This window comes from Tasmannia lanceolata, unplaced genomic scaffold (assembly GCF_043159265.1).
Source record: "Tasmannia lanceolata isolate RefF3 unplaced genomic scaffold, GAP_Taslan_0.1 ptg000038l, whole genome shotgun sequence".
NCBI lineage: Eukaryota > Viridiplantae > Streptophyta > Magnoliopsida > Canellales > Winteraceae > Tasmannia > Tasmannia lanceolata.
Window position 1 is genome coordinate 770001 of NW_027518715.1, and position 17500 is coordinate 787500.

A 17500-nucleotide genomic window follows, 5' to 3' on the forward strand; every position below is an offset into this window, starting at 1 on the left:
TTGCACTTACAATTCAAGATTGCTTCATAAGCAGTGGCCATCTTCCATGTTTTTGTTTGGGCATAGTAACTTCTATTTGGAGTAATGCATATACAATGTGACAATGGTGGGACGCACATGGGTTTTGCTTGATCTTAAGAATAAGTATAAACTATATATAGAAAGCGAGAACCGGTCTATTTTGAATCTTTGGGCAATTTTGGCAGCTTTCAATTGAAATGCATGGGCTCGACAAGAGTATAGCAAGAAAAAAAGAATGGAAGGATGAGTTTCCCAAATGGACGAAATAAAAAAGGGCAATGATCTAACAAGGAGAGAAAGTTGTAATCTATTATGGAAATTGCTAAAGATGCCACTGATTTTTTGTCTCTATTCGGTCATGTATTGTTTACACAATGGGCAAGTATCTCACGTGGCAAACAAAAGGAGGAAAATTTCCAATTCGTTGATTTTAAAAAAGGATGGAATACCAGGGGACGGATGGGAGGATCTGAAAAGAAAAAGGGGAAGAAAAAGGAGAGGAAGGAGAGCAGACCGGGATGGCTCTTTTCTCTCTCCCTCCATCGGTTTCTCTATCCCAGCAGCAATCTCGCATGTCTCTCGTCTCTTTAAAACTCTGAGCATCCATCTCAAGCCCACACGGCATCTCCCTCAAGCCCTCCCCAGCTCTGTGTATTCCCCATCACTCTCTCCCTCTGTTTTTCCATCACACCTTCTCCCACGCTCAAGAAAACAGAGCACTCTCCATTTTCTCTTAAAAAGATCTCTCCCTCTCTCAAACAGCTGGCCATCTCTCGACTCCCGACCCATCCCAAACAGCAGCACTCTCAACAGTTCTTGATCTCCCACACTCTCTCTGTCACACTCTATCTCCCACACTCCCTCTGTCATCCCACTCCCTTTCTCTTACTCTCACTCTTTCTATATCCCTTTTAATCTCACACTCTCCTTGCCATTCTCCATCTCCCCATCACTCTTTCTATATACTCATCCCTATCTCTCTCCTAATTCTTGTTAAAAAAAAAACAAAAAAAAAAGAAGAGAAGAAGAGAACGAGAGAAAAAACAGAGTGTCTCACACTCTGTTTTTCTCTCATTTCTCTATCTCTCTCTCTCTCTCTCTCTCTCTCTCTCTCTCTCTCAGCCTCTCAGCCTCTCACTCTCCTCTCATCACTCTCTTTCTATTCTCTCTCTCCATCTCTGTGTCTGCATCCTCTCCCTCCATCTCTCTCTGTTTCTGTTCTCTCTCTCTGCCTCTCTCTCTATTATTCTATCTCTCTCTATTATCCTCACTATCTCTACTACTTTCTCTCTCTTTCTGTCTCTCTCTCTCACTCTATATGTCTCCCCATCTCTCGCACTCTCTATCCCCACAGTGAGGAAACCAGAAAAGCAAAAAGAGAGAAAGAAAAGGAAGAAAATAAAGCGGACATCGGATCGAGCGTCGGCGAGATTTTCCGGGTTTTTCAGCTTTTGGATTCGGCGAGGAACCCTATCACAGGTCGGTACCCTATTCTCAGATTTTTCCCGAATCATCTGGTATTTTTTATGTATTTTGCATGGTTTTTAGCATTTAAATGATTTTAACTCAATATTAAATGTGTGTGCTTAAAATCATGATATGCATGAGTGTTTCAATTCCATTTTGTCCCAAAATTTAATACAATGATCTATCTAAATAGAGTAAAATAACTATCAGATCGGATCGGACATTGGATCAAAGGTTTTTTACAATTTGAGTTAAGAGTAGAATTTTATTTAAAATAATGGCTGAGAAATTATGAAATTCAAAAAAATAGCCATCTCAGGATGATCTATTTTTTAAAATTTTAAATTTTTTTTGCGTTCATCACATCAGAATAAGGTTGGAGGAAGTTTTCCGGAGTCGTAATTTTCTCGAAAATCGTGTTTTAAAAATAGAAAACTCTTTAAAAATATCTTTTCGAAGAAGAAAAATAAAAGATATACTAAAAATATTCCAAGAAATAATGAAATTTCGTGGGAAAATAATACGATACTGATACATTCTATCATGAATTTTTGAGAATTTTTGGATTTTTTTTGGTATATTATTTTATGCTTTCTTTGAAAATTATCAGATTTTGGGAGAATTTTTACAGACATCAGATCGCAGACAAAATTCCCAAAAGTTTTACAGTAGTCTTATTTTCCATATTCATAGTTTCTGTAAAGTTTTAAAGTGATTTAGATCTTGTTTCATATGGGATGTAGTGTTAATTCATAATCTAGTCTGAAAATTGAAAAATCCGAAATTGATAATAAATAGTTTCTAAAATTATTGAAAATCTCACAAAATGCTATTTTTACTTATATCTTGTTACGGTAGAAATTTCAATGAATTTAGAATTCTATTTATAATAGTTACTGTGTTATTTTTGCAATCTGGTCCTATTATTGTTAATTCAAAATTAAATATGAGCTTAATGTGAAAATCTGTAAAACTCATCCAGTAAGCTACATACATTCCTATCTTGTTGCTGTAGAAATTTCAACTCATTTTGATTTCGTTTACAACAATTTCACTTGTAAAATCACTCATATGTTTAAAATTGATAAATTCCATTGAAAATTCGAAATTAATTAAAAATCATCACAAAGTTTCTAAAGAACCTTAAAATTCTGTCACATATTAATTTCTTAATCCGGTGAAACAGAAATCTTAGGATCTTTAAATTTCCCTGGAAAAATGGCCAGTGCATCCATAATCGTATCCCTATTGCACTCGATCTTTGACAATTTGAATATTTAAGCTATAGCATGCTATTGGCTCCGAGGTTACTGTCCACGGAAATCCTGAGATATGCCAGGCAATAAGATGCTATAACCTAAGTATTAAATTAAACAAGGAAAGAGCGCACGATTCCCTTCCTTGGATGTTATTCTAAGCTAAAATTGGTGAACCCTAGAACCATTGGTATTCCTTAATTGTCCATAAACTGAAAATCCTTAAAATCTGAAATTCATTAACTTCAAGAACTGAAATCGATTCATCTCGTGTCTCTCGGAACCATTGGATTATGGTTTCCGTCGTAAGAAGCATTAGAGCCCAATTTAGGAACACTGGTGTCGTGTCGTGTCCTAAGTTTTAGGGAGTCCTAGAGTTAGGAGTCCAGCCTCATCACGGACACTTGCTATGGATAGCAACCGTGCCCTAGGTCTAGTTACACTAGTCACCCAATCTTTCCCTAGGACAAGCCTAGTAAACTAGGATGTAGGCTAACCTGCATTAGTCTAAGGAACAACTTGCATTTAGATAAGAATCATATAACATCTTAGATGAAATCCTAGGATAATAAAATCCTCAACTTGAATTAAATAACTCCTCTTAAAACTGTTGAAACAGCCAAATCAGTCTAGATCGGTGTCTTAGTTGAGTTAGGCATAAGTAGCTTAGCTTAGGTGCACCGAACTACGTCGACTCTGATCCCAGTGAGGCTTGGGTACGTAGGCAGCTTGGATGTCTGATGGCATACCAACCGCGAGTCGGCTCCACAACAAATGGTGGGGTTTTTGTATATTAATTTTCTTGTACATTCTTAATTAAATCATTTAGGATTTTCCATGAAATTAGAATTTTAGGAGAACTTTCACTTAGATTGAATCCAGACAAATTAAGAAATCAAGATACACATTTAGGATTCACATTGAAATTAGATCATAGGATGTATGTCCCGTAGTTAGCACATTAACAGAGAGTTGAATGAGCCATTTAAAATAAATTCAAAAGAGTTAGCTTTTGGAATCGAAGACCGATTATCGGGCAGGAATGGTGCATGTGGTGGATAAATCCCCATACCTTCCATTCTTGTAACCAGGTAGCAAGTCTAGATTTCTGGTTAATCATGGGTCCTAGATCCCACATCTAGGTGGCAACTCTGTCAGTCTCTTTTGTGTGGAATTCGGATTGCCTTAGTGATCCCAAGTTCACATAAAAGACGAATTAAAATCAATATTAAAATGTACACGCCAATCGCGTGGGTACGAGAGACCAAGAGAGAGAGCGTGGCGGCTCACGCCCCACCCCTCTCGCGGGATCGGGTCCCACACCCGCCGTTTGTTTGCTGACCCGTAGTAGGGGCCTTTCGGCCCCCATGGGCCTGTGTCGTTGGTGAAGCCTCTACGGCGGATGAGCCGTGGTGGGCCGCCTTAAAGCGTAATTCATATCGAACGGCGGGCAGAATCCTTTGCAGACAACTTAAATACGTTACAGGGTATTGTAAGTGGCAGAGTGGCCTTGCTGCCACGATCCACTGAGATTCAGCCCTACGTCGCATCGATTCGTCCCTCCCTCAACATAATCCCGCCCCTTCCGCAAACTTGAAAATGTGCATCGGAGGCTAGAGCTCCTACCTGGATGTGCCGTTAGCTACTTTCCTCTGTGTAATATGCACGGCGTTGCTTGGCTTGATACGCTTGGGCCTGCTCGGTCTTGGCTTGCCGGATGCCCCCCCTTGGTCGTGCACAGCTTGCCTAGGCTCGGGCGATGTTGGCAAGGCCTCACTAGTTTCCTCCCACCAATATGCACGGGTTCGCCTGGCTTGATAGGCCTGGACCGGCTCAGCCTTGTGTCACGGGCCAAATATTTGAGCAACGGAATAACCCGTGCGGCGCCCCAACATGTACGAATGCTAGGGCCAGCCTTCAATCGTGCAAGCCTTTAAAGGCCCTGCACGCCAACACCCCTTGATGCTTCAAATGTGCACACAAACTCTAAGCTGTTCAACAGGCTACTTGGCTCAGATCTTGACATGCGCTTCTAGATACCCACACTCATGATCAGCCTGCATCACGAGTACATCGAACATAAGGCCTTGGGGCCTAATGCAAAGTCCATCGAGTACGAGGCATGACGATGCCACGCACCAATCCGCCAAGCACTAGGGCTTGGTCATCCAAGGAGCAAGATGCCCCATGGACTGATCCGCAAGGTGTACACCTCGCGAGGGCAACCGAAGTCGCCCCGGCACGAACCCATGGAAGACCTAGAGAATGGCCTACCCACGAGACGTACCGCGGTGCAGAGGGGCAAACAGTATAAGTAGCCCCCTGCACCGGTCCGCCGCGCAATGCATGTAGGAACCCAACCCAACATGCACTGTCTTTGGCCCCCATCCTCAACCAAAGAAACTGGAGCATCCCTATGGATAGCTCGCAGTCCGCACCCAAAGCTCCCTTAGGGCACGCCTACGAGTTGAAGTATGATTTCCTACTGTGTGCAACAGATGCACAAGCAAGTCCTCTTGCAACCCATGAGCAAGCCACCAAGGCTCCTGCCCACACCTGCTGGGCCTAACGGGGGAGAAGTCACAAGTCACAGGGTCACCTCCTCCTATAGTGTTTGGCCAACCAACCCCCTTAACCACCAGTGGCGACCAAAGGTGCTATAAACAACGCATTTCCAAGACGCAACGAGACGAGACGAGATGGATTTTAATACCGGTTGTGTCCTGAACTGTTTCTGAAATAATCAAGAGGGGGGGTGAATTGAATTTAACTCAATATTAGGCCTTTTCAAAATTACCTATGAACCCTAATTGGAATTTTTCTTCACTTAATTAAATATTTGGTTAGTGCAAATATAATTTGAAAAACAAAATGAAATGCCAAATCAAACAATAATGGAAATGCAAGAGTGAGAAATGACACACCGATATATAGTGGTTCGGCCAACGGCCTACTCCACTCTACTCAAGGTCGCACTTGAGGGATTCCACTATTGGAGACCTCCACGATGCCCGGCTCCGAGGCGATTACAATTCCAAGGGATATTAAACAAGGATGCCCTTACACCTTTACAAAGACTCTCCTTCTCCGCCGAGTTCTAAGCGGTTGCTCTCTAGGGAATTAAAAACGGAATGCTCTAGCCACCTATACAAGATATGAAAGATTGATAGCTTGGCTTCTTCTTGAAAGCTTGATGCTCTTTGTAGATCCTTGATTGCTCTTCAATGATGGTTGCAAGTGAAAGCTCTAAAATCCCAACTCAAATAGATTTGCAAGTTGCAAGGAAGGTTTGGGGAAAACAAAATCTCAAGCAATAATAGGTTGCAAGTTTTCTTTGATGCTCAAAGATGTTTTTCAAATGATCAAGAGAGAGAGAAAAACTTCTCTACATATTGTATTTATAGCCTCTCCAAAGAATATGACCGTTTGGGGGTGGAAATATCAAAAAATAAGAGTTAATTCAAATCCCAACGGCTATATTCTGAGCTGTCGCAGGGTTCTCGGAGTTCCGAGAACCATTCTCGGAGTTCCGAGAATTCTCGGAGTTCCGAGACAACGGCCAGAAAATGGAATTTTTCTACTGGACCATTTTCTCGGAACTCCGAGAAAATTTCTCGGAGTTCCGAGAAAATGTCCAGACGCTACTGGACCTTTTCTCGGAGTTCCGAGCTCGGAGCTCCGAGAAAAATCTCGGAGTTCCGAGAAGCCTAAAAATCCACATATTTTGAGATTTTATTTCTTGTTTGATTTTTGGCTTTTGGAACTCATCTCCTATGATTATTTTGGAATGTTTATGAGGGTCCCAACATGTTGGTCCATCACATAACCATTCACTAATCCATTTTAAGTTCTTAAGTGTTCTTTGAAAAACATTTTGAAAACACTTTGCCTTGACTTGGAAATCTAAAGAGAAAGGATGTACAATGATACCTATGTAGCTTTCAACTTCTCTTTAGTCTTGGTCTTCAATTGATCTTCCATCTTGTGTATGCTTGCTTGAGAGATGAGGTGAGCTTCACTTAGCTCCTTTGACTCTTGTATGGGATATCTCCAAGCATGACCATGTTGTGTGTTGGTTTCTTCAATGATCAATCCTATCTCAAACACAACACTTCAAAGCAAATTGATTAGTATTCAAAAACACAATCAATTATGTTTAGAATCATCAAAACAAGATAGGAGAGTAGACCCTTGGGCTTACAGTTTCCCCGTGACACTCCTCCACCTGATAACGTCGACGCCCTCGTCGACACTGAACGCTCTGTGAAGCTCAGTTCCACAGTAACAATGACTTCTCAATCTTGGAAACAGCTGCCACTGGTACTTCGACAATCAGCATATTCTGACTTCTACTGCATACCACACTGCCTCAAGTTCTGCCAATCACTGCACTATAGCTCTGCTGGAGTTATCTTCAACAACGATGGTTTTCTCGGACTCCATCAAACTAGGCGAAGGTTTTCTGACGGTGCCTACAAACGCTGTGGATGACGTGCCATCACTTTCGGCACGGAAGGTTATGGCTCACCTACAACCGGATGACGTGCCACCACTTTCGGCACGGAAGGTTTTGGCTCACCTACAACCGGATAACACGCCATCACTTTCGGCATGGAAGGTTTTGGCTAACCTACAACCGGATAATGTGCCATCACTTTCGGCACGGAAGGTTTTGGCTCACCTACAACCGGATAACGTGCCATCACTTTCGGCACGGAAGGTTTTGGCTTACCTACAACCGGATAACATGCCATCACTTTCGGCATGGAAGGTTTTGGCTCACCTACAACCGGGTAGCGTGCCATCACTTTCGGCACGGAAGGTTTTGGCTCACCTACAACCGGTTAACGTGCCAACACTTTCGGCACGGAAGGTTTTGGCTCACCTACAACCGGTGATGATGGTTCTGAGCACTCCACCAAACTCCATGAGGGCAGAGCGACCAAACTTGAATCCTTTCCTCAAGCAACTCTCAAGTTCCTCCTCAGCTACACTCGAGCTTCCTCTGGAGTGGTCTTCCGAAATGGCCAACTTGCACCGCTTCGTCTCTCCCTGAATGTGCCACCACTTCTGGCACAGCACCTGCCTTACTTTCGGCCAAGTGCAGCACTTGCCACCCGCAAAGTGCAAGCCAACCACGGAGTCCAAAAGCACTCCCAAGCAAAGAGACCACCACATCGGTCTCGCCTCCTCCTGAGGCCAAGAATCCCCTGTTGGGATCAATCAACGCGACGCTTAGTCTTGCCTGCTTCTGTTCAACACTATAGAACTTGATTTGAACAATCAACCCTTATGCCACAAATGGTCTCCTTGGGCACTTGCGGCTAGTACTCACACTGCTAACCACCCAAATATTCCATCATTCAGATTGAGCTGTCCTTTCAATTTCGACAAACAAAGAGATTCTAAAGCAGCAAGAAACACACAAACATACCATGTCGTCCCATACCAACACAGTCTGCCCATATGCCATCTGAGCTCACCACACTATCCCATATCAGCACAGCAAACCCATTATCAAATCTAAGCGGCGTTGGCGTTCGTTCCAAGGTCTTTCTGAGAAGAGCATCATGCATGCTCGATTGTAATTGTGAACTGCCATAAAAGTAATTCAGTCATTGACCAGCTCTTCATCCTGAGCATGTGTGCTAATTTGTCAAACTGGTTATGCCATCACACTGAGCAAGCAAATTCACTTCGATGAGCGCTTTGGTGCCGACACGTTCAACACCTCATCTGATAGGGGAAGGCTTATGCCAGCAGCCAACCCTTTTTTCATAGCAAGCCCTTAAGGCCATATGCTAACACATCAATGTTTAGCCAACACTGCAACGGAGCATTCACAACTCCCCAACTACCACTTCCGATCTCACACATCGGTGGGTCACTGAAAGATGCCAACCTGTTCGTTGACGGTTGCAGCTCTAACACTGTATCAAGCTTCGAGCAAATCCATTGAGCAATGCTTGAACAAACACTGATGGTACTAATCTTTGCAGGCCATCGTGCCTCTGTTGCGCGACTCAAGTAGAATAAGGGAGAGTCTCCCGAAAGGAACATACCCACGCAATTTCAGCTCTTCTTCGGCTGACTAATGGACTTTCAAAGTGTTAGATTCAAAGACATCCGCAACTTAGCACTTCCAACTTGGAGTGCTAACATTCAAGCTCTTTCCAACTCCGCCACAACAGAAAGCATTTCCCGTTCCTTTGTGCAAAGCAACATGCACTAGAGATGCACTAATCATAGCCGCAAACACTGCCACTTGCTGCAACTATGCCAGCACAGACACCAACTGTATCATAGCTCCTTGAAAACTCTTGATTCACAACATGCTCTGATCTGGCACTAGATACCATCTGGCACCAATTCTCAAAGCCCACTCTGAATACATAGCTTGGACATTCTGCTCTGATACCAACTGTCACGGGCCAAATATTTGAGCAACGGAATAACCCGTGTGGCGCCCCAACATGTACGAATGCTAGGGCCAGCCTTCAATCGTGCAAGCCTTTAAAGGCCCTGCACGCCAACACCCCTTGATGCTTCAAATGTGCACACAAACTCTAAGCTGTTCAACAGGCTACTTGGCTCAGATCTTGACATGCGCTTCTAGATACCCACACTCATGATCAGCCTGCATCACGAGTACATCGAACATAAGGCCTTGGGGCCTAATGCAAAGTCCATCGAGTACGAGGCATGACGATGCCACGCACCAATCCGCCAAGCACTAGGGCTTGGTCATCCAAGGAGCAAGACGCCCCATGGACTGATCCGCAAGGTGTACACCTCGCGAGGGCAACCGAAGTCGCCCCGGCACGAACCCATGGAAGACCTAGAGAATGGCCTACCCACGAGACGTACCGCGGTGCAGAGGGGCAAACAGTATAAGTAGCCCCCTGCACCGGTCCGCCGCGCAATGCATGTAGGAACCCAACCCAACATGCACTGTCTTTGGCCCCCATCCTCAACCAAAGAAACTGGAGCATCCCTATGGATAGCTCGCAGTCCGCATCCAAAGCTCCCTTAGGGCCCGCCTACGAGTTGAAGTATGATTTCCTACTGTGTGCAACAGATGCACAAGCAAGTCCTCTTGCAACCCATGAGCAAGCCACCAAGGCTCCTGCCCACACCTGCTGGGCCTAACGGGGGAGAAGTCACAAGTCACAGGGTCACCTCCTCCTATAGTGTTTGGCCAACCAACCCCCTTAACCACCAGTGGCGACCAAAGGTGCTATAAACAACGCATTTCCAAGACGCAACGAGACGAGACGAGATGGATTTTAATACCGCTTGTGTCCTGAACTGTTTCCCCGTGACACGTGGCATGCCATGGCTTCCCAGATGCCCTCGCCCCCCCCCCCCCCCCCAACCCCCAACAGAAACACACACACAAGCCAAGGCCAATCAAGCCACGGCACCGCGGAGGATGCCTCGCTCGTGTTGGCTCCCCGGGGGGCACCGTCCATGCACACTGGCCTCGCACACTGGTCTTGGCTTGCCATGGCAATGATGTCCGGTTGCAAAGACAAACAGGCAAGAGGCCAGGGCACCGCTGATGATTGCTCGTGCTGGCCCCGTTGGGCGGCATTGATGGTCGGTTGCAAAGAAAATGCGCGACTGCTCGTGTCCAGGCCTAACAAGCCAAGACCAACGCGGATGATGGCTCGCTAGTGCTGGCACCGTGCACAGTGGCCTCGCACACTCGCCCTGCACGCTTCCCTTGCACGCAGCCTCGCACACTAGCCATGCTCCGCTAGCCATGCACACTAGCCTCGCATGCGAGCCTTGCACCCTAGCCATGCACACTAGCCTTGCACGCTAGCCATGCGCACAAGCCATGCACACAAGCTCCGCACACCAGCCCCTTTCACACTACCCATGCACACAAGCGTTGCACACCAGCCCCTTGGTGTCCTGGCCCAGTCGGGGGGCACGGATGCTCAGTTGCGGAGACCATGGGTGCAAAGCCTTGGCACGTCGGATGATGGTTTGCTTGTGCTGGCGCCCCGACACTTTCCGTGGCATTGATGGTCGGTTGCAAAGACCATGGGCGCAGGGCCATGGCTTGCTTGTGTTGACCTCGTTGGGCCATGGCACCACGGACTCAAGCAATGCACACAAGCCTTGAACACTAGCCTTGCACACAAGCCTTGCGCACAGGCCATGCGCACACGCCTTGGACACTAGCCTTGCACACAAGCCATGCATACAAGCCATGCGTACAAGCCTTGCACACGGGCCTTGCACACAAGCCTTGGGCACTAGCCTTGCGCACTAGCCTTGCACACAAGCCTTGCACACTAGCCTTGGACACTAGCCTTGCGCACTAGCCTTGCGCACAAGCCTTGCACACTAGCCTTGGACACTAGCCTTGCACACAGTCCTTGCACACTAGGCATGCTTGGGTGGGCAGATCCAGCATCAAGTCGATGGGTCTAGGCATTCTTGGGCGCAGATCCCGCATCGTCTCGTCGCGTCTAGGCGCAAACCCGTCTCGTCTCGTCGCGTCTTCAGAAGTCGTCGCTAACAGCACCTTTGGTTGGCACTGGTGGTTAGGCTCGTTGGTTGCACAAACCCTATAGGAGGGTGGCATGCTGGTGGGCGCTGGAATGTGCAGGTGTTGGGCGGTTTTGCCCGGATAGGCACTGGAATGTGCTGGTTTTGGACGTTTTTGCCTGGATAGGCTAAGGAATGCGCATGCTTTGGGTGTTTTTGCCCGGATAGGCACCGAAATGCTTGGCCTTGCCTTGCCATAGCAGGGCATTGCTAGGTTGGGCTCCCTTGGCCTTTCGGGCGCCTTGGACGCTGTCTTGCGAAGACCATGGGCAAAAGGCCATGGCAAATTAGTGAGGAATGGACCACGGTTGCCAAGGTTAGGCATATAGATAGGAATGGACCAAGGTTGCGCAAGTTTTGGGCGCTTTTGCAGGATATGCACGCTGGTGGGCACTGGAATGCACAAGTTTTGGGCATTTTTGGCCCGGATATGAGCACGTATGCCCCGATAGGCCCGTTACGCCCCGGTATGAACACATATGCCCGGATAGACTCGGTATGCCTCGGTATACCTGCGGATGCCCCGATAGGCCCAGTATGCCCCGATATGCACGCATGTGCCCCAATAGGGCTCGGTATGCCCCGGTATGTACGCGTGTGCCCCGATAGGCAAGCGCATTGCTCCAGAATGCACGTTTCACAGATCTCCCCGCATGTCTTGCCCTTATATGTAATACTTACTTACTTACTTGGTTTCTTGCTTTCTTGCTTGCTTGCAATGGTTGCGAGTGCCCGGGATGCCCCGCTGCAAGGACCAAGGGAGCAATGACATGGCTCCGCAGATGCCGGGACTCCGACACTTCCCGTGGCATTGATGGTTGGTTCCAAAGACAAAAGGCCACTGCACCGCGGATGATTTTTCTCGTGCTGGCGCCGTTGTGTGGCATTGATGGCCGGCTCAAAAGAAAATGCGCGAATGCTCGTGTCGGAAGGGTTGGTGTCCTGGCCCCGTCTGGTGTCACGAATGCTCGGTTGCGAAGACCATGGGAGCAAAGACATGGCACGTCGGATGGTGGCTCTAGCTGGCACCCCGGCACTTTCCGTGGCATTGATTCTCGGTTTCAAAGACAAACGTGCGCAGGGCCAGGGGACCGCGGATGACTGCTCGTGTTGGCGCCGTTGGGTGGCATTGATGGTTTGTTGCAGAGAGCATGTGCGATTGCAAGTGTCGGCCAGGTTTGGGTTCTCTTGGCCTTTCGGGCGCCTTGGACGCTGTCTTGCGAAGACCATGGGCACAAGGCCATGGCATATGGTGAGGAATGGACTACAGTTGCCAAGGTTAGGCATATAGAGGGCCGTGGGCGAGTAGGCCATGGCGTCACTGATTTGGCCGTGTTCACACCCTTTGTGCGTTGTTTGGTTTTGGGAGCACACCTTGCTAGGCTTGGCGGCTTACCCCTGCCCTTGTGGGTACTGGGTTGCACGTTTGTTTACACCCTGTGGCTTGGTTGGGTCCCTTTTCTTCGTACTTGTGAGCTTCCCCTTGTCCGATTCGCTCTTGTCTTGCGCTTGCTTCCAAGATCCTCCATGACCTTCCCCATCTCTGGCTTGCCCTTGCTATATCCTCCAATTCCGTATTCCCTTCCCCATCATCGGCTTGGCCTTGCTAGATCCCCCCCATGACGCATGACCTATGTCCGTTGATTGGTTGTGAGTGCACACCATGCCAGGCTTGGCAGCTTCCCCTGCCATTGTGTAACACCTACGGTGGTCGCTGCCGGCTTGGTTGGGTGGTTGTGCCTCCGCCATTGCGCGCACAAGGGTTCCTTTTCTTCGTACTTGTGAGCTTTCTCTTGTTCGATTTGCTTTTATCTTGGGCTTGCTTACAGGATCTCCAATGACCTTCCCCATCTTTGTCTCCCCTTCCCCATTCCATTCGCCATCGTTGGCTTGCCTCAACCGTGGGGGTCACTACTCTTGGCTTGGTCTTCGCTCGCCTTCTCCTTTGCACGAAATTCCTCGTCCCGTGTGTCCCTTCCCCTTCCCCTCTACTAACTTCCGCGCACAGCGGGTCGCTTAGAAGTGCCATTTCTGGCCCCATTGCTAAATAGCAGTTGGGTCGGGGAGACATTGTTTGGCAGGCACCGTGTTGGCGCGTGAGTGGCATTTGGATCGTGCATGCTGGTGGGCTACCTGCCAATGCGCACAAGCCTTGCACACTAGCCTTGCGCACAAGCCTTGCACAAAAGCCTTGGACACAAGCCTTGCGCACAGGCCATGCACACAAGCCTTGGACACTAGCCTTGCACACAAGCCATGCATACAAGCCTTGCACACTAGCCTTGCACACAAGCCTTGGACACTGGCCTTGTGCACTAGCCTTGCACACAAGCCTTGCACACTAGCCTTGGGCACTAGCCTTGCGCACTAGCCTTGCACACAAGCCTTGCACACAACCCTTGGGCACTAGCCTTGCACACTAGCATCACGGGGAAACAGTTCAGAACACAACCGGTATTAAAATCCATCCCGTCTCTTCTCGTTGCGTCTTGGTAATGCGTTGTTTATAGCACCGTTGGTCGCCACTCGCCGCTAAGCTGGTTGGTTGGCCAAACTTTATAAGAGGAGTTGACCCCGTGACTTGCTGACTCCTCCCCCGTTAGGCCCAGCAGGGGTGGGCAGGAGCCTTGGTGGCTTGTTCATGGGTTGCAAGAGGACTTGCTTGTGCATCTGTTGCACACAGTAGGAAATCATACTTCAACTCGTAGGCGTGCCCTAAGGGAGCTTTGGGTGCGGACTGCGAGCTATCCATAGGGATGCTCCAGTTTCTTTGGTCGAGGATGGGGGCCAAACACAGTGCATGTAGGGTTGGGTTCCCACATGTATTGCGCGTAAGGACCGGTGCAGGGGGCTACCTATACTGTTTGCCCTTCTGCACCGCGGTGCGTCTTGTGGGTAGGCCATTCTCTAGGTCTTACATCGGTTCGTGCCGGGGCAACTTCGGTTGCCTTCGCGAGGTGTACACCTTACGGATCAATCCATGGGGCATCTTGCTCCTTGGGTGACCAAGCCCCAGCGCTTGACGGATTGGTGCGTGGCATCGTCATGCCTCGTACTCGATGGACTTTGCATTAGGCCCCAAGGCCTTATGTTCGATGTACTCGTGATGCAGGCTGATCATGAGTGTGGGTATCTAGAAGCGCATGGCAAGATCTGAGCCAAGTAGCCTGTTGAACAGCTTAGAGTTTGTGTGCACATTCGAAGCATCAAGGGGTGTTGGCGTGTAGGGCCTTTAAAGCCTTGCACGATTGAAGGCTTGCCCTAGCATTTGTGCATGTTGGGGCGCCGCACGGGTTATTCCGCTGCTCAAATATTTGGGCCATGACAGTTGGTATCAAAGCAGTTATGAATCAGGAGTTTTTCAAGGAGCTATGATACAGTTGGTGTCTGTGCTGGCATAGTTGCAGCAAGTGGCAGTGTTTGCGGCTATGATTAGCGCATCTCTAGTGCATGTTGCTTTGTACAAAGGAACGGAAAATGCTTTCTATTGTGGCAGCGTTGGAAAGAGCTTGAATGTTAGCACACCATGTTGGAAGTGCTAAGTTGCGAATGTCTTTGAATCTAACACTTTGAAAGTCCATTAGTCAGCCGAAGAAGAGCTAAAATTGTGTGGGTATGTTCCTTTCGGTGGACTCTCCCTTATTCTACTTCAGTCACGCAACAGAGGCGCGATGGCCTGGAAAGATTAGTACCATCAGTGTTTGTTCAAGCATTGCTGAACGGATTTTCCTGAAGCTTGATACAGTGTCAGAGCTGCAACCATCAGCGAACAGGTTGGCATCTTTCAGTGACCCACCGATGTGTGAGATCGGAAGTGGCAGTTGGGGAGTTGTGAATGCTCCGTTGCAGTGTTGGCTAAAGATTGATGTGTTAGCATATGGCCTTAAGGGCTTGCTATGACAAAGGGTTGGCTGCTGACATAAGCCTTCCCCTATCAGATGAGGTGTTGAACAAGTCAGCACCAAAGCGCTCATCGAAGTGAATTTGCTTGCTCAGTGTGATGGCATAACCAGTTTGACGAACTAGCAGACATGCTCAGGATGAAGAGCTGGTAAATGACTGAAGTACTTTTATGGCAGTTCACAATGACAATCGAGCATGCGTGATGCTCTTCTCAGAAAGACCTTGGAACGAACGCCAAGGCTGCTTAGATTTGATAATGGGTTTGCTGTGCTGATATGGGACAGTGTGGTGAGCTCAGATGGCATATGGGCAGACTGTGTTGGTATGGGATGACATGGTATGTTTGTGTGTTTCTTGCTGCTTTAGAATCTCTTTGTTTGTCGAAATTGAAAGGACAGCTCAATCTGAATTATGGAATATTTGGGTGGTTAGCAGTGTGAGTACTAGCCACAAGTGCCCAAGGAGACCATTTGTGGCATAAGGGTTGATTGTTCAAATCAAGTACTATGGTGTTGAACCGAAGCAGGCAAGACTAAGCGTCGCATTGATTGATCCCAACAGGGGATTCTTGGCCTCAGGAGGAGGCGAGACTGATGTGGTGGTCTCTTTGTTTGGGAGTGCTTGTGGACTCCGTGGTTGGCTTGCATGTTGCGGGTGGCAAGTGCTGCACTTGGCTGAAAGTGAGGCAGGTGCTGTGCCAGAAGTGGTGGCACGTTCAGGGAGAGACGAAGCGGTGCAAGTTGGCCATTTCGGAAGACCACTCCAGAGGAAGCTCGAGTGTAGCTAAGGAGGAACTTGAGAGTTGCTTGAGGGAAGGATTCAAGTTTGGTCGCTCTGCCCTATGGAGTTTGGTGGAATGCTCAGAACCATCATCACCGGTTGTAGGTGAGCCAAAACCTTCCGTGCCGAAAGTGATGGCACGCTATCCGGTTGTAGGTGAGCCAAAACCTTCCATGCCGAAAGTGATGGCACGTTATCCGGTTGTAGGTGAGCCAAAACCTTCCATGCTGAAAGTGATGGCACGTTATCCTTTTGTAGGTGAGCCAAAAACCTTCCGTGTCGAAAGTGATGGCACGTTATCTGGTTGTAGGTGAGCCAAAACCTTCCGTGCTGAAAGTGATGGCACGCTACCCGGTTGTAGATGAGCCAAAACCTTCCGTGCCGAAAGTGGTGGCACGTCATCCGGTTGTAGGTGAGCCATAACCTTCCGTGCCGAAAGTGGTGGCACGTCATCCGGTTGTAGGTGAGCCATAACCTTCAGTGCCGAAAGTGATGGCACGTCATCCACAGCATTTGTAGGCACCGTCAGAAAACCTTCGCCTAGTTTGATGGAGTTCGGGAAAACCATCGTTGTTGAAGATAACTCCAGCAGAGCTATAGTGCAGTGATTGGCAGAACATGAGGCAGTGTGGTATGCAGTAGAAGTCAGAATGCACTGATTGTCGAAGTACCAGTGGTAGCTGTTTTCAAGATTGAGAAGTCATTGTTATTATGGAACTGAGCTTCACAGAGCGTTCAGTGTCAACGAGGGCGTCGACGTTATCAGGTGGGGGAGTGTCACGGGGAAACAGTTCAAGACACAACCGGTATTAAAATCCATCCCGTCTTGTCTCATCTCTTTGCGTCTTGGAAATGTGTTGTTTATAGCACCTTTGGTCGCCACTCGCCGCAAAGCTGGTTGGTTAGCCAAACTCTATAGGAGGAGTTGACCCCGTGACTTGCTGACTCCTCCCCGGTTAGGCCCAGCAGGTGTGGGCAGGAGCCTTGGTGGCTTGTTCATGGGTTGCAAGAGGACTTGCTTGTGCATCTGTTGCACACAGTAGGAAATCATACTTCAACTTGTAGGCGTGCCCTAAGGGAGCTTTGGGTACGGACTGCGAGCTATCCATAGGGATGCTCCAGTTTCTTTGGTCGAGGATGGGGGCCAAAGACAGTGCATGTAGGGTTGGGTTCCCACATGTATTACGCGTACGGACCGGTGCAGGGGGCTACCTATACTGTTTGCCCTTCTGCACCACGGTACGTCTTGTGGGTAGGCCATTCTCTAGGTCTTCCATCGGTTCGTGCCGGGGCGACTTCGGTTGCCCTCGCGAGGTGTACAACTTGTGGATCAGTCCATGGGGCATCTTGCTCCTTGGATGACCAAGCCCCAGCGCTTGGCGGATTGGTGCGTGGCATCGTCATGCCTCGTACTCGATCGAGTTTGCATTAGGCCCCAAGGCCTTATGTTCGATGTACTCGTGATGCAGGCTGATCATGAGTGTGGGTATCTAGAAGCGCATGCCAAGATC